Source organism: Ambystoma mexicanum, chromosome 5q (genome assembly GCF_040938575.1).
Source record: "Ambystoma mexicanum isolate Mex_15411 chromosome 5q, UKY_AmexF1_1, whole genome shotgun sequence".
NCBI lineage: Eukaryota > Metazoa > Chordata > Amphibia > Caudata > Ambystomatidae > Ambystoma > Ambystoma mexicanum.
Window position 1 is genome coordinate 998,726,348 of NC_090933.1, and position 14,282 is coordinate 998,740,629.

Genomic DNA, 14,282 nt, shown 5'->3' on the forward strand with positions numbered 1-14,282 from the left:
GATTTCTGTCCCATCCACGGTAGTCACCTTGTCCCTGGTAGACTTAGAACACAAAGGGAGCCCCAACTCTGCTGCCAACTCTATCTATATAGTTCCCAACTGCTCCGCTGTTGATGTACGCTTCTACGGCATGCATCTTTGACAATTGTTGGTGATTTATTAAGATCACGGGTATCGCAAAGTGTGAGGTCAGTGGCTCTTTCTCATCACTCAACAAAATGACCTCTACGGTTGCCGAGCTTGGTAGTTTTCCGATTCCTTAACTTCATCCTTTTCTCTGGCCCTGACTGTCCTCCTTGGGGGTTTTATTGGGCAGTCTTTCAGAAAATGTCCTGGTTTTCCGCAATACAAACAAAGTTGCTATTGTCTTCTTTTATCCCGCTCTTGTTTTGTTAATGGAGGTCGTATCCCTCCGATCTGCATGGGTTCTACGGCGTTGTCTGGCCCCCGTGGTGCATTGTCTTTAGGCCGAACATAAACTACTCGTGAGTCTGCTTTGGACCAGTCTGCTTTTTGGTCCTGCAACCGATGGTCTAGCTGCACACCAGATTTATGAATTCGGTACAGTCTCTGGGGGGATCAACTACCTGGGCCAAGACGTCCTTTAATTCGCCTCGTAAGCCTTGTGGTTCTTTTGTTTTCTGGCCACCTGGCTTCAGCAACCAGTCTATAAGTCGCAATGTATGTTAACAAGTCTTGGTTCCCCTGCCGGAGAGATAAAAGTTTGTTATCCACTGCTTGTTCCTGGGTATGGTGAGCAAACAGTTTTTCCATTTCTCTCTGGAACCCCCCATAGTCCTGTAACAATGGATAATTATGGGTCACCAAGGGCACTGACCAATCCGCTGCACTTCCACTCAAGTATGATAGGATGAAAGCTACCCGAGCTTGGTCATTTGGAAATGCCCCAGGGCAACAAAGGAAGTGAAGGCGACATTGATTTATTAATGCTGCATACTTCCGTAGGTTGCCCGAAAGCCTTTCTGGTGGTGCCAGGGCAACTGTTCCAGGCAGCGTGATCTGTACTGGTGTGGGTTATAAGATGGTGAGATATGATTTTGCATCGGTGGATTTCCTCCAGGCAGAGGAGTCTGCCCTGCCTGCGATTGCAAGAATTGTCTGCTGATTTCATCGGTGCGCTCCTTGGTCACTATTAGGTCTCTCTGGAGTGCATCGGTCTCTTGTCGGGCTGAATGAACCTCAGCGAGAAGGTCCCCCAACAATTGGGCCAATTGGTCGATTTCTGTTGTTTCCATGGCGCCCAGGTGGATTATTTATGTGAGGCTTTGCGTTCTGTTATGCTCACCTGGTATCCATGGGACGCCACCCAGCCAGTTGGTCGTTGGTGCCCTTCTCAATGATTCCCTGGTGTGGTCTCGGTGCCAATGGGATTCCGCCTGGAAATGAAGTCTATATAAGGACTGGGCGACCAAGGTAAGTTTTCCCCCACCTCCCTTGTGTTTCCAGCCCCTCCAGGTTCTCTTCTCACCTGGTTGTCAGAATCGGTGGGCTCTCCGTCCTGCTCTCTGGGCAGGGGCATGTTGTCTTTTGTGGGCACGGGCGTCCAGATACTTCACTGACTGCTGCCCTTGTAGTGTCTTTCAGGTAGGTCTTATTGCGATTGATGGTGTCGGAATTCTTGCATGCCTTTTCTCTATTCTAAATGTCTCTTTTTATCTCCCTAGGAGCACAGAGTGTCCACTTGGAGAACTGGATATGCTGGTTCTCACCGGGAGATGATGGGGCGCTACAGCGCTATGATGCGGTAAGGAGGCGCTTTGCGTAGCGCAGGGATGTCTTGTCCACTACCTCCTTTAATGATGTCTTTCTCCTTTTCTTAGGTCCTTCGATCCGGGCGGTGAACTCCACCAACAGAGCTGCACAGGAGCTGCAAGCAGTGAAGGATGATGAATGCAGGTAAGATTCTGCTGCTAACGATGTTCTTGGTTCTTCTGCAGGTCCGGAATTCACCATGTTCGTCAGAAAGCTGGACACGGTGAGCGTCACATTGCTAGAAGCAAAGTAAAGCAAAGCGTGTTGTCCTGTTCGGGTGTGGTTTATATAGCCACTGTAAAGTAGTCCAGGTAAAGTAGTGCCTAGGCCACCACACCCAAAACACTAGACCGCATAGCTTGGTTCTAGGAATCAAGCTAGGTGGATGCCTCCATGTTGGCTGAAAGCCTAAATAAAGTAGTTCCTCAAGCAAATGTCTTTCCTTACTGATGAGCCTGGTGCCAAAGGCACCAGGACTGGCCCCAAGAAGGCCTGAGAAGTGGATGCCAGGCCTTATTAGTGATCCGAGCCCTGATTCCACCTGGCCAATGGGCTTGCCAGTGGGGATCAGGGCTGAGGGTCATGGCACTATTGCTTTTAACATCCTTTCCACATCCAGTTCGAGTAAGGAATGTTTATGATTGTTAATCCATTGTCTATAGTTCTCTTTTGCTTTTTTGATTATGCTCTTTGCTACAATCTCAGGGAGTTTTTCTAGAGATTGCATGAGTTGCCTAATTTATTGTTTATTAAGTGCTAGACCTTAGTCCAATGTATGGCAATGGATTGTGTGCTATAATTTGGAGGACTTGCCATTAGTTCTATACAAAAAGAGGATAGGGACGTAGTCCACTGTTTCCACCGTTCTTCCAATTTCAGCCTTTTTAAGGTATGTTTGTTTCAGCCTTGATGATGCCCAGTAAACAATATCATGCCATTTAAGACATACCTATACTGGCTGCACCAAAATGCAAGTCTAACCAATTATAAACCCTTATTGTGTTTGCTGTCTCATAGAGGCCCAGACAAACATAATACCACAGTAAGAAACGGTTAGACAGGCTGTGCCTAAATGCTAACCTAGCCAGGTAATAATGCTTATCATTCTTGCTTTCTCAGAGATGGGCAGTAAAAAATGTCAAGGCATAATACGGAATGGCTAGACTGGCTGCACCAAAATGCCAGTCTAGCCACTAATAACACATATCATGACTGCCTTATCATGGATGCCCATTTACATGATGTGTTAGTGCTCCCCTTCAGCCCCACACATCCCCTCCCCCTCTCACACCCAGTCCCGAAAATCAGCTCCTCAGCCAAGCATTAAATACAATCATACACATTCACACACCATTCATTCACTCATTTACAAATGCACCCATTCATCATGCCTTCACACACAAGAACACTCGGCCACCATAAAATCATACACCCACTCATTCATATACATTGCGTAATAAACAAATGCCCCCAACATGCGCCCTCACTATCCCACTCCCTCCTGTAACCCCCAAAATCAGACCCTTAGCCCTGCATTAAACACAAGCACACACACATTCACACCCCATTCACCCACTCATTTACACATGCATCCATTCACAATAAACGCACCCACACGCACACTCAACTACCCATACACCATACACACATTCATTCACCAACATTACATAATATTCATATGCCCAACACATCCCCTATCACTCCCACCCCCTCACCCAAGCCCCAAAATCGGCTCCATAACCAAGCAATAAACAAAAGCACACACACCATTCACTTTCTCATTCACATGGGCACCCATAAACCATACACTGACACATGCGTACACCCATCCACTGATAGATCATACACTCACACATTCTCACACATTACGTAATACATGAACACATTTACAGAAAAAACAAATGTCATACCTCTTTCTGCAAATCCGTCACTCCAAAGAACGTTGCTGCAGGCAGGCCTTTGGCTATCTGCTGCACACAGAAAGGAACAGTAACTGTCATGCACAGAGCCGAGGAGTAGGAGGCCTCTATCCGTGTCCTGGGGGGCACCTTGGCACTTAAAATAAAATAATGTATTTATTCTGAATTTAGAAACAAATTATTTCTGTTACAAAAAACACTTTGGAAATATCTTTGACTGAAGTCAGAGTGAGAAATGATTTGTTATTAAAGTCAAAGGGGGCCACCCTATGATATGGGGCAGCAAGGCCCCCCACACCACGGGGCTATGGGAGCTCCTTTTTTCCCAGTGTTAGCTACGTAGGCTTAAAATACCTGTCATGTCTAAATATGGTACCACAGTTAAATTCGAATAACACTACTGGAGTTGCCAAGACAATTAGGATGGCAGAATACTGAACACGTAGGTTATAATAGAGGTTAATGTTGTTAGTAATAAAAGGCAAGGGAGCGTGATGGACAGAGTTTATAAAGTTAACATGTTATGGCTGGCCCTAAATGGAAAGTAGGAAATGTGTGTGTTCTGTCTAGTGATTAAAACCACAGTAAGGACACCTCGCAGCAGTGAAGAGTGACAGGGGATTCTTCTGGCTGCTAACAATGTAAGCATCAGTGTACCCAAAGAGCAGCACTAAAGGGCCCATAAACCCAAAATGTCCAGTTCCATTATAAAAATAAGAGGGTGACCACAAATGCACTTTCACAGAAGGGTGGCTTTCAGAAGGCAGGCTCCGTGTTGAGCATACAGTTTTAGCAGTGATTGTGTCATACCAGTGCATATTTAAATGTTCCTGAGTTGTTGTGGAGAATGGGATCTTCTTAAAGGTTATGTGGCTGGCTCATCTGGGGATAATCAGAATGTAAACCACCCATTTCCGATTCCATTGCCTGTGCTGCAGCTGCCTATTTGTGTTAACAGGTGGCAGTACAGAGTGTCTGTGAAGTCTACAGGCTCAGATTGGAGTGACTGGGACTGAAACATAAAATAATGTCCTTCAAAAATATAGCCAGGGGCAAGAGAAATGGTCATCTGGGAAGATTATACAGTTGTGCACACTTTAAAAGCAACAGACGTGTTTCCATTAAACCCTGTCACAAAATGAATTAGTTTACAGAAAAGTAGGCACCAAGACATGGACCCTTTGTCATCAGCAGGTTAAATGAGAGATTGGGCAGTTGATGAGCTCAGAAATCCTCCAAATCCCTTTCTAAACCCATGTGTGATTACCTCAAAAACCTGTGGAAATATGCATAAATATTCACCAACACTGAACAACCCCGAAACTAAATATATTCTGGCAGCAAGAAGCAGGGAACTTAAGTTCATGCGTTCAAAAATATTTGTTAGCATCTTTTTCCATTGAGGAGTTTCCAGACAATGCCAGGGGGAACATGCAGTCTTCTGTTTATTAAGAGCAGGTGGCGCCAGTTTCAGCTAAAAAGACTGAATCCAAATGATCTACCCATCTAAAAGCTCGAAAATAGGTACCAGCAAACATTTGATATTTGGTAATTAGAACATTAAAAGGGCTGTGGGAGCCGCATCGGTGTCCCCCGCATCCACCGCTCACTATAATGTGAGCGGGGGTTGTGGGAGACACTCCCGCAGCTGTCCCGCATTCATGAAGAAAAAGGTTGTGGCGGTGTCTCCCGCAACTCCCCGCTCACTATACTAAGCAGTATGTGCTTTGCTGTAGTCCTGTAGTCAAGAAGAAAAGGAAAGGACCTTGAGGCACCGGTTCCTGATCTCAGAAGTGAAAGGGAACAGGCGTTGCAGGGACACAGCAAGACGGAATGCAAGGTAAGTAGGGGGTTCAGGGGGTGGGGTGTGTTTGGGGTAGGTAGCAGTGTGGGTGGGGATGTGGGTCAGGGTTGGGGCACATCAGTAATGTTCAGGGGTGAAAAGACCAAAGTTTATTTCGAAAAAATATTCTTCAATCTTTTCTCCCTTGAACATTTCTGATTCAGGCATTCAGCCCCAAATCGGTGGCAGCCGACAGAGATGAAAATACCGTTTCACCCAAACTGAAACCTGGCTAACCTCAACCCCACACACACATATACACCATGGCAAGGTATTATGCCCTGTCCTTAAAGAGAGCAATTCAGAAGCCAAACTACACTGCCAGTGAGAATGTCTAACTGTCGAAGTGCCCTGAGGCCATCGGTTCAGCATGCTGAAGAGAGGAATATTAAGGCATTCACTGGAACAGAGAATGGATGTGTACACTGTTATGGTGTTGGTTCCTTGTGAATCCCCTAAATGATCTTAGGCTGTCTCAAAGCACAATAGGTGACTGAAGGGGAGCATGAATGATATGATGATAAGTCATTTATAACGCACCTGTAGACAAGCATTTCTAGGCGCGACAAGACAAGGAAGGGAGGACAGAAGGAGGACAAAAACAACAATCTTACTAGGCCTTGTGTCAGTCAGATGGTGCAAGTGTGGAGAGGATGAAGGAGTAGAAGTGCCAGGGTAGAGAGGGGAGAGTGCAAGTAACTAGTAAGTGCAGCCAGGAGGTGTCTCACAAGTGCAGAGAGTCAAGGGACTGTAGGGTTGCAGATACAATCCCTTAAGTGGTTGGGAGGCACAGAGGCAGTGCAAGGGTTACTGTTCGTGCAGGAGCCTGGTCCCGTAAGTTCACTGGGAGGCCAGGTAACCAGTATGCACAGCAGACAAGGACATCAGCAAGGGAGAGGGAGAGAGAAAGCATAAGAGAAAAGGAAGGTCTTGAGTTGCTTCCGGAACCTTGGGTGGTCCTGCTCAAGTTTGACAGAGGAAAGGAGGCTGTTCCAGAGGGAGGCCCCAGCAGAGGAAAGAGAGCTACCTCCACTTTCTGCCTGGAGAAGCGTCTGACCCTAAGAGAATGGAGGTGGCTGAGTGGAGGGCTCGCGAAGGAAGCTGCTTAGGAAGAGAAAGTTGGATGTAGTGTGGTCCCCAGCCCCAGAAAGCCTTGTGAACGATGCAGAGGGTCTTGAACTTGATCCTCGCAGCCACCGGGAGCAGGTGGAGAGATTTCAGGGCTGGAGAGATACGATCCCTGGACTTGAGTTTTGCAGTCCTGTTCTGGATATGGTGTAGAGGGTGAGGAGTAGAGGCTGGCATATTTAGAAAGAGGCTGTTGCAGTAGTCCAGTTTACTGAGGACCAGGGCTCTGAAGACAGTGAGCTTCTGGGAAACAGTGAGCTGAATAAGGAAACAGAACTGAGTCGAGTGCGAAGCTGATGTATGTTACTATGGTATCACACCAAGAATCACAATATAGTACAACTTCTCCACAATCCCTTCTAACTCTGAGGCTGCTGTATGTGTTCTAAGGTATAGCATCCTCAAATAAATCCCAGGTAATAACAATCCCCCACAATCACTGATAAATGTGCAGTTGCTGTATGTGCCCTGTTGTATAACACGCAGAAGTGCAAGGTGGAACAAATAACCCACATTCAACTTTAAATGTTCAGCTGCTGAGTATGCCCCCTGAAACCTAAGAAGGTTCAGGGTGATGACCTGAGCCCAAGACATGCTTAACAAACAGCAAGCTTGGTGAAATGGTATCATTTTATGAAAAGTGAAAAATGTATATACACAAATCTAGCAATATACAAACCGAATTGCGTTTTAACATTTTTTGAAAAACTGTACATTGGGAAGTGATAAGTCACATGGGATGGAAGCAATATAAATAAAAAGAAAAGAAGTGACTTCCAAAAGTGTGCACCTAGGTTTAGATGATAGAACCAGTATTGAGGGAGGGTAGGGCGAGTTTCTGTTCTATCCCCTAACCTAGTTAGGCTTTACACCAGCACTTACTAGGGATAGAACATCTGTCTGTGTTGTGTTAAACTAAGAAATGATGCAACATTTGCCCTCCCACTGTCCATGGCTAAACCAGTTGTGAACATGTAGAAATGTGGTTGCATTATCAAAACACTAAATTAAGCAAAAGGTATAAGCTCTGACAATTCTACCCACATGAAGGGTCTGACCTGCACGATTGTATTTATGTATTTATGTATTTATTTATTTTATTCATATAGTGCACAGAAAGAGCCCGCAGTCAGGCACTAGACAAGACGTACATACACAACAGAAGGAGAAGGAAAAGACAGCTCAAATCAATCTAAATCAAAGCAGGAATCAGCTAAACAATGCTGTGTTCCAGCCCTTTTTAAAGAAAGAGAAGGATGTGCATGCTCCTAAGTTGAGAGAAAGCTCATTCCACAACCTCAGGCTGCATGCGGAAATGACCCTCCTGACACACAGGAGCATTTGGAGCATCGCGTCACCAACAGAGTGGTGTTATTTGAGCGCAGTGTCCTGCTAGCAGAAGATTTTTGGCCAGATATTCTGGGCCCAGGCCATAAAGGCATTGATGTATTATGCAGTGCACATGGAACAGGGCACAGCTTTTCACAGGCAGCCAGTGCAGATCCCTACTGGCTGAGCAGATATGGTCCGCCCTGCCCAACCCTGTCACAATGGGCACAGCATTATTCTGGACAACCTGTAATTGAAAAAGTTCACCTTTGATTACCCCCAGCAGAAGGCTAGCGCAATAGTCCAGCTTGCCCCTATGATAATTCGGGCAATCATGGCACAGTTGGTGTTGCTCAAAAAGAACCGAAGCTGGGCTAACAGTTTGAGGTAATAAGAGGAACAGGAAACTAGGCTACTCACATGTGCTTTCATTGACACATTTTGATCAAAGGTGACTCCCAAAGTCTTAAACTTAGGTTGTGTTTTAATTGGGCATCCTGCTACAGATAGTAATCCTGGATAAGTTTAATAGTTGAGGAGCTGTACACACAACCATAAATTCAGTCTTTGAGTCATTGAGTGCTAGTATATTTACCTTCATCAATGATTGTATCTCCTCGTAGATACAGTTGAGGGCAGTGGAGTCAGTGGAGTCCGTGATATAATCACCCGACAGACGCATAAGGCACTGCGTATTATCAGCGTAATTAGCGTAAATGATCTCCAGTTGTTTATATAGTGCGAGCATAAAGATGTTAAACAGCATTGGTGAGATGCAGGAACACTGAGGCATGCCGCAAGAGAACCAGACTTTTTCTGCCATTGCGTCCTGAAAGAATACTCTTGCAGTGCGGTCCGAAAGAAAAGATTGAACCCATGATAGTGCTGCAGCAGAGAAATCTGCTGTGCTACATAGTCTGTGTGCAAGATAAAATGCTGCGGATAGGTCTAGTTGCACCAGTAGTAGCTGAGTTCCCTTTGTTAAAAATGTTAAACATATTGGTCTTGAGGTCAAGAAGAGTTGACTCAGTGGTCTAACCTCGTCGGAACCCGATTGCTTTATCCCCAGAAACGTATGTCTAAGCAGAAACTCCTCGATCTGTAGCTGTGCCACTTTGTCGAGTATCTTCAGCAAGGAAGGAACATTTTGTAATAGGCTGGTAATTTCCCGGCACGTTCTGGTCCAGAGTGTTTTGTTTTTTTAAGTGGGGAAATCCAGTTCTTTTTGATGTTAGTGGGGACTATACTTTCTTTAAAGGAGAGGTTTATGAATTTAGGCGATGAAAGGAGCAAGTTGTTTGCCGCATTCTTTAACTATTGAGGCAGGACAGACCTCCCCCTTACTATTAGATGGTTTGATTTGACTGAATACCTTACAGAGGTATTGCTCGATAATGGGCTGAAATTCAAATTTGGCAGAGTCCATAGTGGAATATGTGGGTAGGGGAGTCACACTATCTCCGACCCCAAAGTTGGATTTGATTGTGAGATTTGTTTTGTACATTCTCTATTTTGTTCATCATGACCTGTATGATAGATGTACACAAGCTAGTGAAGGGACTGGGCAGGGATCCACCAATTTTTGGAGAATGTTAGTTTCCATGAACTGGAAGCTGCTCCAGAGATTATTTGATCGTAATAGCATGTTTTTGCATTCAGAATAGCCTTTTTATATACATTAGTCGAGTTAGACTAGATCATGTAATCTTCTTCTGAATGGGCTTTTTCCCACTGTTTCTGCGCCTGAGACTTAAATGTTCGTAAGAATAAATATCAGTAGAGAACCATTTTTTGTTTGGTCTGTCTTTAGACAGCTAAGCTTTCAAAGGGGCCAGGTGATTGGTGGCTCTTTCAAAGGTATCACAGTAAGCCTTTGCAAGCTGCTCAGCAGTGTTAAGTGAGTCTAGGTTGTTTATAGTGGCAGGTATAAAAGGTGTCATAGTGTCCAGGTCAGTTTGCGCAGGTTGCTAAAAGTAACCCAGATCTTCTATGATTTATTTTTCTGATTACTCAGAGAATACATACTCCAGTTGAGGAGGTAATGATCAGACCAGGGACAGAAGTCATAACACAGGTTAGTGATGGAGAGATTCTGGGTGAGTACCCAATCCAGGATTCTGCCCTTTACATGGGTGGTCGTCCTAACATGATGAGTGAATCCTAGATCACAGAAGGTTTTGTTTACTAGTGTCAATTGGGAATCCAATGTGTCATCATAGCCTAGATTGAAATCACCCAAAATCAGTGTTTTAGATTTGGGTTTGAGGATGGCTGCAATAAGGTCACTGAGATTAGTCAGACAATCTGGCATGTTCTGAGGTGGCCTATAGAGGAGGAAGTTGTTTACTCTCTCAGTAGGATTTATTTGTAACTTGACCCAAAGTAGTTTGAAGTTTGCCAGGCAGAAGTTATTAATGGTCCTAATAGGTAGTGAGTTATGTCTTAATAGGCCTACCCCCCCCCCACCAATCCCTTTACCATTATCTGTTCCCAGATTATTGAACTCTGTGGGCAGTGTTATTATCAATGCGGGTCCTGCCGCCTCATGTAACCAGGATTCTGTAATAGTACATAAGTCAATTGTATGCGTCTTTATGTAGTCGGCTACATCCACTGAGTGTTTGATGAGGGAGCGTGTGTTTAGGAGCATACATTTTAATTCCTCCATGTGACTCAAATCATTATCAGTGAGATGTACTGCACGCCATTGCAGAAGTCGCAAGAGTATGTGTTGTGGGGATAAGAGACTCAGAAGACTCTGCAGACTCTGGCAATGTGGATCTTGTTGTAGGCAGTGAGGGTTCAAACACAGGAGATGTTACCTGCTCTATGGGTGTGAAACCCATATCAGCATGTACCCCAATTGGTCTGGTCTACCGCTTTCTGCCCATAAAAAACTGCTGCATCCCTCAGTGTACAGAAAGTCAACGGTAGATGCTGTGACACAGCGTAAACCAGTAAAAACCGACCTCTGCTTACGCACCGGAACTGATGCACCACTAAGGGATATAAATTGCAGCTAGGCCGCCAGGGAAATGTAGAATACCACTCTATCACATTACGCCTACATACCAACACAAAGAAAACAGGAGCCCACGGCCGGTTGTGTTAGAAGTAGTTACTAACACTAAAGTGATAGGTACTAACACTAATGTGATAGGCTTTTGCCACTCACAATACTAGGCCCCCTCCTGAACAGTCTGACATTGGTTAAAATTGAACTGCAGTTCTGCTTCCATTCAGAGAAAACTTCCTGGCCAGCGCTTTGGTGGAGGGGCAGAAAAAGTGGTTGTAATTGTTTCAGTAATCAGGCCCAGACTACTTATTTACTTTATTTATTGTTTGCTTTTTAGGCACGCATACAGGAATTAAATACTGTGTGAAAGCGCACACACGGTAACAGGGAGGGGACAAGTGTATGTGAAACAATTGAAATACATAACAATATTAAATACAGTGGGGAGGGGTAAAGACAAACCTACAGAGAGGAGGAACAAGTGAAGTGCAATGCAAGGTAAGTGCGATCCTCCAGGCTGGAGGGTGAGCTGAGGCAAGTGCTGAGGATAGACAGAAGCTGTTTCGGTGGGGGAGGTCAGTACCCCGAGGATGCAAAAGGGCCCTGAACACCAAACAAGCAGCTGTGAGATCAGCAGAAGAGAGTAGGGGGTAGAAGGAGGTAAAGAGGAAAGTCTTGAGGAGATTCCAGAAAGTCCTGCTCAAAATGAAGTGGGGCTTGGAGGCTGTTCCAAAGAAGGGAGCCAGCTGAGAAACGCGATCGACCTCCTGCCCTCTTTAACCAAACATTTTACACACAATGAGTTGGTGCCAGAGGAGAACATGGGTCTAAGGGGGAATATTTAGTAAGAAAGAGTTGAATGGAGCCCTGGGGACACCAAAAGTGGAGAAGGGAGTAGGAGAGGAGAAGTTGCCCATGATGACTTGAGAGGAGCTGTCAGTAAGGAAGGAGGTCAGCCAGTCCACATTCCACTCTGAGATACCAAGGGTGATGTGGAGCCTTTGTATGACGATGGAGTTGTTGACCATGTCAAATGCAGAGAAGAGATCAAGAAGGATGAGGACTGTTGGGAAGTTGTAATCCAGGGATGCAAGCAGTTCTTCATGAGTGTTCAGAAGATCAGTTTCCATGCCTCTGGATGCTTGGAATCCAGATTGATGGTCATGGAGACCACCAACAAGTTCAGTGTGAGAGTTGATTTGGGACAGGGACAACTTCTCCAGCAGCTTCCCCCGGAAGAGGATGATGGAGATAGGGCAGTAGTTGGCTGGACAGGTAGGACAGGTAGGGTCCTCTGACATCATTTTCAGTAGGGGGCCCAAAAGAGAGTGCTTGAGGGAAGAGGGGAGAGAACCAGTAGCAACAGAGTAGTGACAGAGATCAGTAACTGCAGGGGCAAGATAGCCAATGTTGTCCTTGATGGTTCTACGGAGTAGGATACTGCAGAGGGGTTAGCTAGTTCCCTGCAGATTTTGAAAGGTTCAGCCATGTTGTTGGATGTGGTTCGATATGCCAGATACCCGTGCCTGAATGTAGGTCCTTTTCTTGGCACAAATAGCGAGTCTGTATTGCCTTGGGAGCAGGTGGCAGGCCAGTTTGTCAGAGGGTGTGCCTGAGGTTTGCCACTTCAGCTCCACAGCTCTGCACTTTCATTTCAGGGCTGCAAGCCGTACCAGATGTTGTGCTTAGAGGCGGGTTTCAAGTGGATCCTCATGACTGGGGCAAGAATGTCAAGGGTGTTGGTGATGGACAGGTGGAAGTTGCTGAGTGCACTGTCAGTGGTAGAGTCTGAGTTGGTAGGAAAGGGGAGATAAAGGTGGAAGTGAAGACAGCAGCTGACATTTCATCAGGGCGGATGTTCGTGAACGAGGTTGGCAGGGCTTTTGAAGGTGAGGTCACATGGCCATAGGGACTCAGGTGGGAGGAGATAAGGGAGTTGTCTGACCAAGAGAGAGGGGTGAACACAGGAGATGAGGGAGGTTGGAAGGCATGAGGGCGCCCAGAGTGTGTCCAGCAAAGTGGGTTGGACTAGAAGGGAGGATGGAGAGTGATAGAGAGGTGCAGAGGTCAATGAAAAGAGTGCATTCTGTGCCAGTGGAGTCCAATTGGATGTTTAAGTCACCAGAAAGAGCAGGTTGGAAAGAGGCAGAAAGTAAGGTGGAACAGAAATCAGCCCATTCAGAGAGCAACCAGTAGGCTCGTAAATGGTAGCAGTGTTCAGGGTGGAGGAGGCAAGAGATAACCGACTTGCATACCAGGATCTCAAGATTAGAGCTGAGGGGATAAGATGGAAGAGGGTACCCACTCAGGTAAGATTGAGGCAACCCCACTGCCAATAAGGTGAGGCCATGCCTTGGAAATAATCTTAAAGCCGTCAAGTAGGAGGGAGCCAAAAGCAATGACTGAGCTAGTATTGAACCATGTCTCAATAGGAACAAGAATGTCAAGGTCAGTGTCTTCAACAAGGAGACAGATGTCAGCAGAGTGTTTGTTGGCTTAGCAGGTGTTAAGAGTCTCCAGGTGGAGGCGGTCTCTGCCTTTGAAGGTTTTCTAAGGTGAAGTACAGGGGCGTGGTACTTCAGTCAGAGGGGGCAAAGGAGAAAAAAGGGGGAGAGGCAGGAGAAGGAAGAACGTTAATGCGGGATGGTAGGAGCCGATCAAAGTGTGGAAGGTTGGCCTGAGGACCCTGAACCAGAATAGTGGCAGTGTGGTAGACATTAATGATACAGCATGAGGAGAATAAGACCGCCAATGGGACTTCACACTTGGTGCCACCATTAATAGGAGAGGATGTAAAAGTGGAGAGAGTAGAGATGAAATGAGGAATCCATAGGTCTGGAGAGGGGACAGAGAAGAGGATATAGTGAAGATCTCTCTGGAGGATGCACTGACAAAGGTTTCTGCGATGGGAAGGCCAGGATTTGCATCCATGATGTGTTTTTTGAGCTTTTTCCATCCAGATTTCGTGAGAGATGGAGGATAGGTGAAAGTGAAGCAATTAGAAAAGATTGGAGAGATGATGAGTGAGTGCCATCTCATTGGCAGAGGATAGATGTGAAAAGGAGGAAGAAGGCAGGGGCTGCACTGCGAAGTCTTGGGCACTTACTCACAGATGGACTAGTAGTTAAAGAGGGCACAATACAATGCACAGCAATAGGGGAGGTGCAGAAAAAAAGAATACAATGTAGTACACAAGAATACCAGATGTCGAGCCAAAACACAATGCAGAGCACACAATGGAAGGAAGATGAAATCACACCCTCCTAGATTTGAT